Genomic DNA, 13,584 nt, shown 5'->3' on the forward strand with positions numbered 1-13,584 from the left:
AGCTAAGACACAGACTGGAACAGTCGCTTCCCTTCCCCGTATAGACGCGTTCCCAGTGATACACAGGCTCGCTGCTCTGTCTCTACATCCTCACTTCCCTACAAAGAGTTATCAAAATGTGGGAAACCTACTCACAATAGGAAACAGAATTGGAGATATGCTATATTTAGAAGGGAGGGCATGGCATAGAGAAACAGGCCTGGGGGAAATGATTGGAGGAAAATATATCAAGACGATGATATAATGATTAACTTAGTTTTCTTTCCAAACTACATTTACTCCTCCCTACCCTACTTACTCACTGTCTCACATGATCCTCACAACAGTGGTGGGAAGGAGGCAGGAAGATGATATCACTTATTTAAAATATATAAAAGTGGAGGCCCAACGAGGTTAAGTGTTTGGTCCAAAATCGTACAGCTTCTCTGCCAAGGTGAGGCAACCCCCTGGTCCTTGGCTCTCTCCATTATAGTACATATATGTAGCTGAGTAAATCAATACATTCAGAATTTCTTCTGTCTTGACAGATATCTATGCCAGTCAACCTCATAATAGAAGAAAGGCAGAGAATACTCCATTGGAGGCCTACTTCTCATCAGCCTGATGTATGATTTCCTATGGGCCTGCACATATGAGCTTCCATCTTTTGTCTCTGTGTGTGGGGGCAGATGCTAACACTTCTCTTAGTGCCAGGAGGCTGTCAGGGAGCCAGCAAGCTTTGCCCTCCGTCTCACACATGTGCTGTAGAATGAGATTCTTTCAAGCAGAGAATATTTATAAGGAATTAAGACAAAGTAGTCCTCATTGGGTTGGATGACAATTCTTTGGTGAGGCAGAACTGGGTAATGGCCTTCTGGATTTGGGTCTGCCATTCTAGAAGCTGGACCTTGGATAGGCACTTTAAATTCCCTGGGCCTCCTCTTTCCCACTTATTAAAGGGTAATAATAATAAAAACCTCACAGAACTGTTACATGTGGCAAACAGTAGGAGCCCAACTTTCCCCTGCCTGCATTGGAGAAAGGCTTTCAAGTTCAAGGGTCTGTCCTGCTCATGTAGACCCCTGCCCAGGAGACAGATGGGTCCCATTCCCTAAAATAATTGTGAAGGAACTTGGTGTCATTTCTCCTGTAGGGTGGGTGGGATTCCTCTGTTTCTAAAGCACAGCTTCTCCATAGCCCCAGAGCCCACAGTGCTTTGGTTCTAAAGAGATCTGGCTCAGGAAACAGAGAAACAATGCAAAACACGGAGGCCTCCCTGAGCTGTAGCTGTGCTGTGCACCAGCCCTCATGGAAGGAGGGGAAAAGGGTGGCCCAGCTGGTTCTGCAGCACCTGAGGAGCAGAAAGGCCCTGCCTGGGTCAGGCCTGTGGGGCCTTGTCTCAGTACTGGCCAATCAAAGGGAACTGCTGCAAACTCTGATGAGTGCTAAGTAAATAGGGTCAAACTTGGGCACATGGCCATAGGGGCCTCATGGCATATGCTATCCATCCCTTGATTTTACAAAAGAGACTTGTGTGACTAATTTTAATCAGTTTAGTACTAAGGAGCAAAAAGGTTCAATGGCACCCAGAAGTCTGCCAGCAGCCTTCCATGTCACCTGGATGCCAAGGACATCTCCCTGTTCCCAGGGTGGTTTGTCTTCACAGTGCACCGAGGGAGGCAGCACCTGATTGATCTGGAGAGTGAAAAGTCAGATTCTGACAGACATGGATGGCACTGTCGGTCCCAGTTCTCTGGATCAGTGGATAATGTAGCTGGACCCTAGGATGGCAAGGGGATGTTATCAGGAACTTAGAGAAGGCACCGCCTTACATACCTCAGCTCCAGGATGTTGGTGACATTTCCAGAGGGGAAGATCCTACGGATGTAGTTGAAGTCACCCACATAGAGGCTTCCATCAGAGCCACAGGTGAGGGCCACGGGGGCCAGGAGCTTGTTGCCATCTGCAAGGCCATTGCAGCTGGGGCAGGAGATGCTTCTCCGGTGCCCATTGCCCATGATGCTGCCAATGACTGGTGGCTGCTGAGACACAAACTGGTTTTCCCCATTCCCTTTGTGCAGGATTCCTGGGACAAGAAGAGAAGAACAGAATCATCTGGGAGCAGGAGGTGGGTCCTTCTTCCTATGGTCAGCCACAGTCACCTGATTTTGCAAGGTCCCCAGTCTCTGTCAACCACTTCCCAACTCACCTCTCAAGGCTGTGCCTCACCCACAGTGAAACCCAGAAGGACTGAGCAGGCCACACTGTTTCACTGACTTAATTGTCATCATAACCCGTATGAAGGCACTGATAAGATCACTATTGTACAGAGGGAATAGAGCAGGCAGCTCACTCAGGGCCACACAGATGAGAAGAGGACGAGCCCTAGAGTTCAGCTCCTGATTGTTCAGCTACCCTGACTCGCAAATGGGCTGCACATGGCTCCTGCGCCCTGATCACACCTCTGTGACAGTGTGGATTCTAATTGCTAGGTGTCTTTCTCCCTTTCTATCAGAACCATTTCAAGTGTGGACAGTATGTCTTTTTTTCCCTTCTGTAGCACCAGGGCCAAGCACAAAGCCTGACATGGAGTAGACACTGGCACATATTTATAGAGATGAATGAGGTGCTCCCAGGAGACTGGAGTTTGTGCCTGGTTCTGCTCCTAACCGGCTGATCACAGATCTTGCACAGTCTCCACACTTTAACTGCCCTGCAGCCCAATGGGGAGATTGACCTCAGTGACTGGGAAGCTTCCTCCCAACTTATGTTGTTTTCATTCCAGATCATTCTTCCCCCACCTGCTTATTGTCACAGCTTCCAAACTGGCTACCTCTTGCCTTCCAGCCTGCAGCCTGAGAGGGTTTTGGCTTTTATGGGTCACACGAATCTTCTCTCAAGCTGCCACTTGTTAGCTTTGCCAAAGCTATCAAATGGATTGCTTCAATTTTTGATGTCGTCGAATGAATTGCTTTTCCACTTTAAAGTTGGTGCTTTTTTAGGTTTCAGGAAATCCTTTCCTGAAAGGTGAACTAGAAAGGTGAGGATCGAACTCAGTGCCTCACATATGCTAGGCGAGTGCTCTACCTCTGAGCCACAACTCCAGTCCTATTTTGGCTTTTCTTTATTTTTTATTTTTATGTGGTGCTGAGGATTGAACCCAGTGCCTCACATATGCTAGGTGAGACCTCTACCACTGAGCCCTATTTTGGCTTTTCTGACACTTGTGGCCAAGGCTAATTTTAATCACCACTCACAGATAAGCTAATGAATTCCTGCCTCAGCTCTGTGGGCTCCATTTACCTGTTTCTGTGCCAACACCACACAGTTTTAGATGTTACAGTTTTCTAGTTTAACTTAATACCTGGTAAACTCATTTTCTGTGTTCTTATTTTAAAGATTGCCTTAGCTATTTATAAACCTTCATTTCATTATAAATTTTATAATTAGTTTGTCAACTTCTCCTTAAAACATGCTGTGGCTTTGACAGGCATGCACTGTACTTTTCAGCAGAAGGTACATGACATGGTTACCATGTTTAGTTGTCCTACCCTGAAAGAGTCGGATTGAGTTATTATTGGAAGTGCAGATGTGATAATGGCACTTGCCTGCTTGAAACCTCTCAGAGGCTTGACATTTGCCTCTGGATGAAGTCCAAAGTCCTAATCTACCCTGGGCTCCAGCTGCTCAGCCCCCAGCTTTGGCTTTGGCTACTCTTTCCTTCATCTCATTCTCTGCTCAAATCACAGTGGATCTTCTTCTCTCCAAGTACTCTTCTTGGAGGCTTCAGCTCTTCCACAGGTATTGTGCCCTCTGCTGGAATGTTCACCTTTTTGAGACCCAGAGTTATCTTTCAGACCTCTGAGACTCAGGCCAGGGATCTTCTCCGCAGGGATGCCCTGAATCACCGAGTGCTGTGTTCTTCGTGTGCTTCCATGGTGTCCTGCACCTCCCACTGTGATGGCGTGGCCAGTGCACAGCAATGCAACTACCTGGTGAGTATTTGTCTCTGACCATGTAAAGTCTTGAAGCCTCTTATTTCTGTATCCCTGGTGCCTAGCACAGTGATAGGCTGAGAGCAGGTACCCAAGCAATATTTGTTGACTGAGCTTTCTGTTGAACTGATTGCACAGGAACCCATGTAATTCAAAGTGTGTACTTTTTTCTTTGGAGGGCCCAGGGAATAGGACGCAAGGTGACAACCTGGCCTGGCTCAAGGAATTCTATTATTCCACTCACCACTTTGGATGTTGAGGGCATGATGTTTATCCAGGCTCCATCCTCCAAGCTTGGATGCATCGATTTCATAGCCCTGCAGCACTGCTGTTCTTTTTTCCCATAGGATCAGATCTGGGCAGGATTCGTACTCATAACCCACAGAAACTGTAGGGACCAAAAAGAGCAAAATGCATGGGTGAGCAAAGTCCCTCTTTGGTCTTTAGACTTGTAGGCAAGGCCCTCTGCTTGTCTTTTGCAGAAGGAGGAGGAGGAAGAGGAGGAGGAGGAGGAGGGAGAGGAAGAGAAGGAGGAAGAGGAGGAAGAGGAGGAGGAGGAGGAGGAGGGAGAGGAAGAGGAGGAGGAAGAGGAGGAAGAGGAGGAGGAGGGAGAGGAGGAGGAAGAAGAGGAGGAGGATAAGGAGGAGGGAGAGGAGGAGGAAGAAGAGGAGGAGGATAAGGAGGAAGGAGAAGAGGAGGAGGGGGAGGAGGAGGAGACAACAATGACAAAAAGGATCATGTTTCTAACCTGGGAAATAGAACTATGTGAAATACTGATCCAATACTGACATAATGATGCCAAGTTTTCAAAATCTTTTTTCCTTTTTGATGAACAGTTGAACACGACTGGGAAAAGTTAAACAAATGTACTGAATACTGTCAAAGGACCATGGTGAATCAATTCCAGGGAAGTTATTTTCAATAAGGAAAATACTTTATGCACAAATGTCTTCACTGCAGCATTATTTATGATGTTGGAAATTTGAATTAATCTAAAGGTCTGAAAGAGGTGAGGGACTGAGCAAACCTACGCATGTCCAATCCAGGAATATTACACAGCCCATGGAAACTATGCCTGTGAAGACACATGGTGACATGGGGACGCTCGTGGAGTAATGCTCGCTTAAAAAGACTGGCCTTCTTCAGTAATCTATGTGTGCCAACAAAATAAAGATACACAAGAATAAAGAAAGCAAATTCAAATATTAATAAGTAGTTGTATTTATTCATGGGATCACATGACTTTTTCTATCTTTGTCTATTTCCCAAATTTTTACAGGGAAGAAATCTGGACTTGTTTGTAATGAATACATGGAAAATAAGCTCAGTTGGGGAACTTTGGAAGCCAAAAGTAGCTTCAAGCTTTCCAAACTTGCAAATGCTTTGGCTTAACTTTTGTTTCATAAATCCAGGCCCCTCAGTAGGTACTTGGGATGAAGGCTAAGTACAGCAGGCTCCTTGAGTCTGGGTGTGTAAAGGCCCTGTCGGTGACCTTGTGAAGGAAACCAGCAGAGACAGAAATGTTATTTCTTCCAAGTGTCTTTCTGAATAGGCACTATTTTCCAGTGGACAATTTCCTACCTTATGTTTAAGACAGGAATTAACAACTGGGCAGCCCCTTACAGTTTCTTGTATGTACCATAAAGATGGCTGACCAACTATGGTAATGGGGAACAGGCTGGCGATGTCCCTGTCACCTCTTCCCTATGACCCCGAGTCACAGTACCTCCTACTGTTCACCTGTGACCTCAGAAAAGTGAGCCCATGCCTGAAATTTCACTGTGCAGACCCTTCTTTTTTAATTGACTGTGAGTACTAAATATGATCATTTCAACTGAAAGATTTTTTTTTTTTCCTGAAAAGACAATAGATGTGGCGTGATCTACAAATGGGACTGCGAAGAGTGAAAGATGCCATGTTTGCTCCCAGTGTTCCTTTGTGGGACAGGTGGGAATGCAAACTGTAGTGAAGACCTGGAATAAATCTAGCTCTGCTCATTACCAGCTGTGGCTCCTTGGGAAGTCACCTCACTTCTCTGGTTTCAGCCTCCTCATACAGGATTTCTGACTGGGGAGGCGGTTGTAAGGATTCACTGGATGCTAATGCACAGGGGGGCATCTTGCCAAGAGCTGGTGCTTGGGACAGTCTCTTATGTACTTCATGCTCCTGCCTTCCCTTCTGTCCTCCCTCCTTCCTACCTTCCCTTTATTCCTTTCTAAACACAACATGGCTTCTCTGTTTCCTTATCCTGCCTTGGCTAGGCAAAGGGAATGAGACTGGAGTATGGTTCAAGGTGAGAAGTTACTCCCTAAGGGCTTGGAGGATCAGCCCTGAGTGTTAGGACTGCTAATGACCCGCTCTGAGCCCTTTCTGGGACCCTACACTGACCCAGAAGCTGGAAGAAGTATAGCCTGCCCCTGGAAGCCCAAGCTCTCAGTGGGGCTGCTAGGTAAGGCCAGAACCAGCTTCTGCTTTATATTGACAAACAGACAGCAATAATAATGACAGAAAAACAACTTCTCTGATTGGGAATAAAGTCATGAGGCCCAAAATGCCTTTCTGATGAAGGGACTATCTTAGTTCCTGTGCCTCAAAATGTGGAAGCAGCCCAGTTTCTTGGTTCCCCTTCTTTAAGGGTTAGGTTGAGGCAGGATGGCTGTGGGGTGGCCAGGCAAAGCCCACAGGCTGGGCCTTTGTGGCACATGGCAACTTTTAGCTCATCACAGTGCTTTTTGAGGGCTGTTTGGGTTTTGTAGCCATTTTTAATGTGGAATTTCCCACATTTAGGTCTTTCAATACATTCTTCAATGTCATGGATGGTCACTGAGAGGCCTTAAAGGGCAATTAAGACTTTTTTTGATCTGAGAAGAAGAAGGGAGGAAAAAATAGTCAAGAAGGTGACAAGAGTCGCTCTGGGGGGAGGCGGGGGCGTTCTGCAGCAGGCGGCTTACCGAAGGCTTCTGAGAGCCCAAGCACCTTCTGGTTGTAGACGTCTGTCTTGTCCCACATGAAATAGTAGGACAGGTCGGGAGCTGCAGCAAACCACTTCCTGAAGAGGCGGCCCTCCACCGCCACCATGAGGTGGACCTTCATGAGGTTAAAGGGGATGGTGGGGTGGGTGAGGCTGATCCTCAGGACAGATTTGTAGCCTGGGGTGCGGCTGCTCAGGTAGCCCAGCCTCATCTTGCAACCAGAGATGGCGATTTCCTCTTGCAGAGCCTAGAAAGCAAGATAGATCACAGTTGGGGATGGTCACTGGATCACTCAAGGGAAGGAGGACAGCCATGGCCCATGGATTCTGGTGTTCAAGAGGCAGAGGATGAAATAGAGTGGAAGACGGTGGGCAAGGGGAGGAGGAGGAAGAAAAGAGAAGAGGGGAGAATGGAAGGTGAGAAGAGCCAGGAGGAGAAAGGGGGAAAAAGGAAGAGAAAGGAGAAAAGAAATTGAGGGAGGAGAAAGGAAACCTGAAGACTGGTCTCTGGCCGGCCAGCTCTTATGTGGCATATCCCTGCATGAGCCACCACACCTTGATGAGCTTTGGCTCCTCCTCTGTAACATGGATGGCAACACGGCATCCCATTATTGAGAGAAACACACAAGATAATGCTTAGGAGACCCCTGGCAGCAGGCTGCCTCTCACGAGCTGTGCCATCCTAAAAGACTCATGGAGGCTCTGCAGCCCAGTTTCCTCCCTGGATTAGCACAGGGCTGAGCAAGGTCATGGATACAAAGTGGCCAGCACCTCAATGTTGGGTAGGACAATGGTGCAGTGGGTGTCAGCAGAGCTGAAAGTGGGGGATCCTAAGAAGAGAGATCTTCCTCTCAGACTAATGTGGACAGCTGCTTGAGCAAGAAGGAAAGCTTCTCAAAATTTCCTTAAAATGAGATCTGTTTCAAATGGTGTTACTTTCCAGGAAAGTACACGGAGACTATGTGAGGCTGACCAAACAAATGACCAGGCAGAGTTGAGAGCTGAGGGTACAGCTTGGCAAGGATCAATGCCGAGGCCTCTGCTCACCCCCAGAGAGGCTGGATTGGCAGCATGGGGTCTCAGTACATATGGGATCCCCACAACGCTCCCGTGACAGATGAATGGAGTGTTGGGGAAGGCAGTGCTTTTTCTGCTGGGTGCTGTGGGCCCAGCCCAAGGTAGAAGAGTCAGTGGATGCCAGATAATCAGGTATGTGGCCAAAGTGGAGGACTTTTGTTAGCTTGTGGGCTCTCTCTCATTAAAACATTGAACACTGAATCAATCAAGGCTGGCATGTCCATTCAAGGGACAATGAGTATTTTACCTTGTGTGCACAGATAAGCTGGGCCTTTTTCTGTCCATCCCATAGACAGGTGGGAACATTTGTCCCAACCCTGCTCTCCAGGATACAGGGAATTGTAGGGGTTGGCCTTAACCCATGACAGTCTTCCGAAGTCACAGCTTGTAAGGCAAAGCAGGTGGTACACCTTGGTGAAGCATAGGCAGGAGCCAGAGCTATCCCCATGCTCTCATACACAACACCCTTCGTGAGTGTACCCTTTACATTTTGCACCTGCCAGCACTTGCAAAGGCTAACCAATGACTAAACTGGCAAAACCCTGGAGTTTGTTTTCATGTTTTTCGTGAGTCTGACAATAAGCAAGGTTTGTGCCCCAACTGGCCCTGTAGGCAGCTGGCTCAGAGAGCAGTGTAAAGAGGGTGCGACCTTGAACCTCATTTGTTCCAAAGTCCCTGCTCCTGGGAAAAATGTCTAGCTGGAGCAGAGCCAGGGTTGAGTAACAAATTAGTTCTCTCCAGCAAGTTCTGTCTCCACTGACAACCATTTCATAGAAAGGTCAGCCTGGTCATTGAGACAGGAGACAGGTGCTGAATCTCTGAAAAGGAGTGAGCTTGCAACCTGTGTGTGCAATGAGACTTTTGCAATGGTTGTATTTCCTTCTTGTGGGCCGGCATTGGAAGCCACTCAACAGGGTACGCACAGAGAGATGTGTTTGCTCAGTCAGGCGTGAAATACACACATAAATGTATAAACTCTCTGCTCTGCAGCACCAGGGCCATCCATTAACATGCACAGCACCAGAGTTCTCATTAGGCAGGCCAGGAGACCAGGGCTTCTCCTGGACTTCTGGTTGATATATCTCCCCTTCCTCAGGCCTTTCTTTCTGCCCCTGGAAACCAGCCTGGGGATGGTAGAGGACATTCAACTCAGGGGTCCTTTGTCAAGCCATGAATCCATCTTGATTTCTATCAGATTAAAATGCATTTTTCCCAATTACTTTCTTTTAATGATAATTAAGTAAAACACTTGCGTGTATAGATTTGAGCCAAAGCAATCCTTAATTGGCGTGAAGGCAGCGTGTGTTAAGTAATCTTAATAATAATAATAGCTAAAATTTATTGAGCACTTACTAGGTGTCAGACGTGCTAAGTACCTCATACACATTCTTCTCATTTAATCTTTATTATAATGCTTGCTATTTGGGATCCCGTGGCTTATTCCTTGTGGTTCAACCTATTATTATAAATACTCTCAACAGAAATACTGAGAGAGGGGACACCCTGCAGGCTCTGGTAAAGGAAAGAAGACTGAGCTGGATGACAGGGGAAAGGGAGAGGGTATTTACTGTAGCCAGAGCCAGGTAGGTTGCAGGTGCTCAGGTGCTTTCAGTGTGTAGGAAAGGTGGCCCGCATGTCCTGACATCATGCCTATCAGGGAGTTTGGCAGCTGGATTCAACAAGATGGGCTGAGAGGGTCTGACCCAGACTCCAGAGAAGTACAGTCTCTGAGATCTCCTAAATGATATGCATCCAGGAAAGCCGGGTACCTGAATTTCTGGCACAATGGGGCCTTTCTCTGCACAGGAGCTGGCAAAGGACGTCAACGGGGATGGAGACACAACGGGGTTGGGGCGGGCGAAGTTGCTCAGGTCGCAGCTGGGAATCTCATTCTCTTCATGCCGCATGATGATGGTTTCCATGACAAAGAAGCGATCCCAGGGCAGCCAAAGGGTGTGCTCCTGTGTGATGAAAGGCGCCCGCTCAAACCGCAGGATGATGGAGACACCACCATTTGTGACCAAGTCAAAGCTGTGTGGAGGGAGGGAGGGTGGGGGAGAGGAGGGGGGAGCAGGAAAACCAGGAGGATGGGGAGGAGAAAGAGGAGAAAAAATTACACAAAGGGTCTGAGCACTCAATGATGAGACTTAACACCTAAAGACTTGTCTGCAGCCACAGTGGTGACAGTGACTCCAGAGGCCTTTGTGGTTGCTGTGTTGTCAAGTGACTCACCATAGAAAATTCACCGGAGGCAGATTAGCTACTATTAAAAGAGCCAGTCTTCAGGGCACAGGATATTAACAAATCTGCTGCTGTGGTGCTCCTGGCGCGTTGGCCTTTTACCTGGGTCAGAGCTGAAGCCCGATAAAAAGTCAGCAGAACAAGCTCTGACTCAGTTGTTGGGAACCCTAAGCCTCTTCCTGGTTCTGACATGAACTACTGTGCAGCCTCAAGTAAGTCATTTAGCTTCTCTGATCCTCAGTTTTCTCATGGTAAAATGCAAAGGTTCAAGTGGATTATTCTTAAGTCACTCAGATTCTGTGACTCTGAATGACTCTGTGACTCTACAGCAATTTTGGCTCTGATTACGATAGATTATTCAACAAAGGCCTTTTCAATTCCAAATAGCTGAACACTTTAGAGACAATAAAATTAGAATCACAGCATTTTATAACTAAAAGGGGGCCAGAAGACTGAGTGGCACTGTCAGTTGAGATGAGATCACCATGACACGGCTCTGAGAGCTGATAGCCCAGCCTGTACACAGCTCCTGTGGATGGTAGATAGGTCTAAGCAGCACCTGCCTTCCTAGTGTTTGTTCCCTTCTCACTTGGTGGTTGCAATTCAACCTGGATTCACCTGTGCAGTTGGTTTGAGAGACCCAGGGTTGGATCTCACCTTTAGTCTGATAAACCCACTTTATGGGATTGGGCCTGTTGCTCCAGCTTGCTTTCCCTTCCCCTAGAAGCTACAAGGGTTTTATGCTCGACTGCCCTAATCTAGTGCCCAATCCTGCTCTTGGTACATGGCACTCCCAGATTCACATCCCTAGGTTCCAAAGACGTCTATCCTGTCTATCTATCCTCTGCAGGAACTTTCCACCCACTTTCCCTGATTTCTATGCCACACTTGGGAAGAAGAAGTCAGGCTCCACCTCCTTCAATTCGTAATGACAGAGAAACACCAGGGAAGGAACTCATTTTGGACCAAGAGTTCAGGTGGTGGGTCTCCATGGTTTTGGGGAAATATCTAGAGAGTGACTTTTCTGTTACAGAACTAAATAGCATCTGTGCTTTGACAGAACATTTTAAACTATCAAACAGAATTTTGGCCAGCATCAAAAGCTCTCTTCATGAGAGTCTGAGCGTGGGGAGAAAGAAAAGACAAACATGAGAAGGCACATTCTCAAGACTGTGAGCAGGCTGGGGCATCTGGCTCGCCATCTGAGTGCAATGGGCTGGGGCCAGGCCCACTTGTTGGTGGGAAAACCTTGTTATGGATAAGAATGTGACTCCGACCCCAAAGAGAAGGCCTGCCTGGTTCTCAGACAAAGCCCAGACAGCTCAGGGCCGCCTGAGCATTGCTACACACTCCGTGGGTGAGTTATGCTCCCTTTCCAAGCCTCTATTTCCTCATCTGTAAAATGAAGCTGATGACCATAATCACTTGGCAGCATTATTAATTTGAGAGATGAGTGATAGATGGGAAAAGAACAGGGCCCCACACATTTCCTGGGTGTCATGCTCTATATAATCCCATTTTTCAATTCAATGAGCCTGAGCTGTTCCTCCTGTCTGCGATTCTTTCAGTTTTTCTTCATGACTCCTATTTTCCATTTCTTTAATGATCTCTTTGGCTAACTTCTCTGCTACTGTTTTGTTTATGAGCTCCTGTTAATCCTGAAATCTGGTCTATTAGCATGTGTGCAGGGGTGGGGAACTGCCGCAGGTGTCATGGTGCCTGTCTGGAAAGTGGGGATCACAGACACATCAGTCCCCAGGGTTACAGTGCACTTGTATGTACTCTTATATCCAGACTGTATCTCTGGCCTTATGGTTTCTCCAAGGATATGAGAGTTAAGAGAGAAGGTGGGTCAAGGAAGCGAGGAGAGAAACAGGCAAGATGCAACCAGCTCACATGTAACAAATGAAGTCTCAGACATTATGGGGACAGTGTATGACGACTTCCTCATACAGTATGCAATGTCTACAACGGGAAGTAAATTTAAGCCCCACAATGCATTGGTAGGAACTGCTCAGAAACACAATCTCTAAGTGGCAGTTATACTGGTCACTATGCCATAACATAGGAAGCTGATGCAGGGACTATCCCTCTGGGGCCTCCATACTTTTAAAGGGCAGCCCAAAGGTGCCAGAGAGTGAGTTTTCCCCAAGGGCCACCATGTTTATGCCAGACCCTGTATGTTTTTTGGACCTACCCTAGACAATCCTAGCAGGGTGCAAGGACTGATGATCTGTCACCCCATGAGTGACTGACAATTTCATGGCAAAAAAGAACAGTCCTCCAGGCTCCTTTTTGATGACTGTTTCCCAGCAGGTAATCATGTAGTGAGAACACCTGTTGCCTAGGAGGCTCACATGAGCCATTTCCATAAAGCCGAGAGCCCCAAACCAGCAGGCAGTGAGGGCAGTGCATAATGGAGACTCCTTTGCACTGTAGCGGGAGTCTGCACTGATGTGCTTCCTGGTTGGAATGTATGCAGGGCAGGGAGTGGTGGCCTGGCCTAGCCAGTTACCCCTGGGGGCTGGCCATGAACCTCTTCCAGCTGGGCCCCTTCCCATTTGCAGGGAGGTGGGGAGGCTCCCATGCCAAGCTTGCCAGCCCTGTCTAAGAGGCACACATGTCTACAAACAGATGAGCCTCTACTTCATTAGCACCTCGGCCGGGACATGCTCACATCTGATATTGGATTAAAGAGGTGCTAAAATCAATCAGGCTGGAGCATAATTTCCAACACAGAGTGAAAATCAACCTTATGGGCCCACAGTTAGTCAGATGGAATGCCACCACCTGATTTTATTAAAAATAGAGGACTTGTCACCACTGACAGCCTAAATATTCCACTTTGCTCCTCCTTCCCTTTTCTCCAAAATATTCTCATTGCCTATCCTGTCACCATCACCTCCTTATTATTCAATAATTTGTAATTTTAGTATCAGTTATATTTATTATAGACTTACTATGTGTCAGACCTTAAATATAGCAATTAATCTGAGTGGAGCAGGGAACTAAGATTTACTTATTTATTTTTATTTTTTGGTACTGGGGATTGAACCCAGGGGCACTCAACCACTGAACCGCAGCCCCAGCCCTTTTTGCATTTTATTTACAGATAGAGTCTCACTGAGTTGCTTAGGACCTTGCTAGGTTGCTGGGTCTGGCTTTGAACTCATGATCCTTTTGCCTTTGCCTCCTGAGCTGCCGGGACTATAGGCTTGTACCACTGCACCCGGCCAGAACTAAGATTTATTAAACACCTATAATGTGCCAGGTGTTTCCCCATCCATCATATCATCTAGTCCCCACAACCATTTTGAGAGA

At 47.2% G+C, this 13,584-nt stretch overlaps 1 pseudogene; it reads right to left on the reverse strand.

Moving 5' to 3' along the window:
* LOC143637778 (teneurin-4-like) overlaps nucleotides 1–13,584 on the reverse strand; it is a 373,204-nt pseudogene that overhangs the window by 44,447 nt on the left and 315,173 nt on the right.

Source organism: Callospermophilus lateralis, unplaced genomic scaffold (assembly GCF_048772815.1).
Source record: "Callospermophilus lateralis isolate mCalLat2 unplaced genomic scaffold, mCalLat2.hap1 Scaffold_63, whole genome shotgun sequence".
Classification (NCBI taxonomy): Eukaryota; Metazoa; Chordata; class Mammalia; order Rodentia; family Sciuridae; genus Callospermophilus; species Callospermophilus lateralis.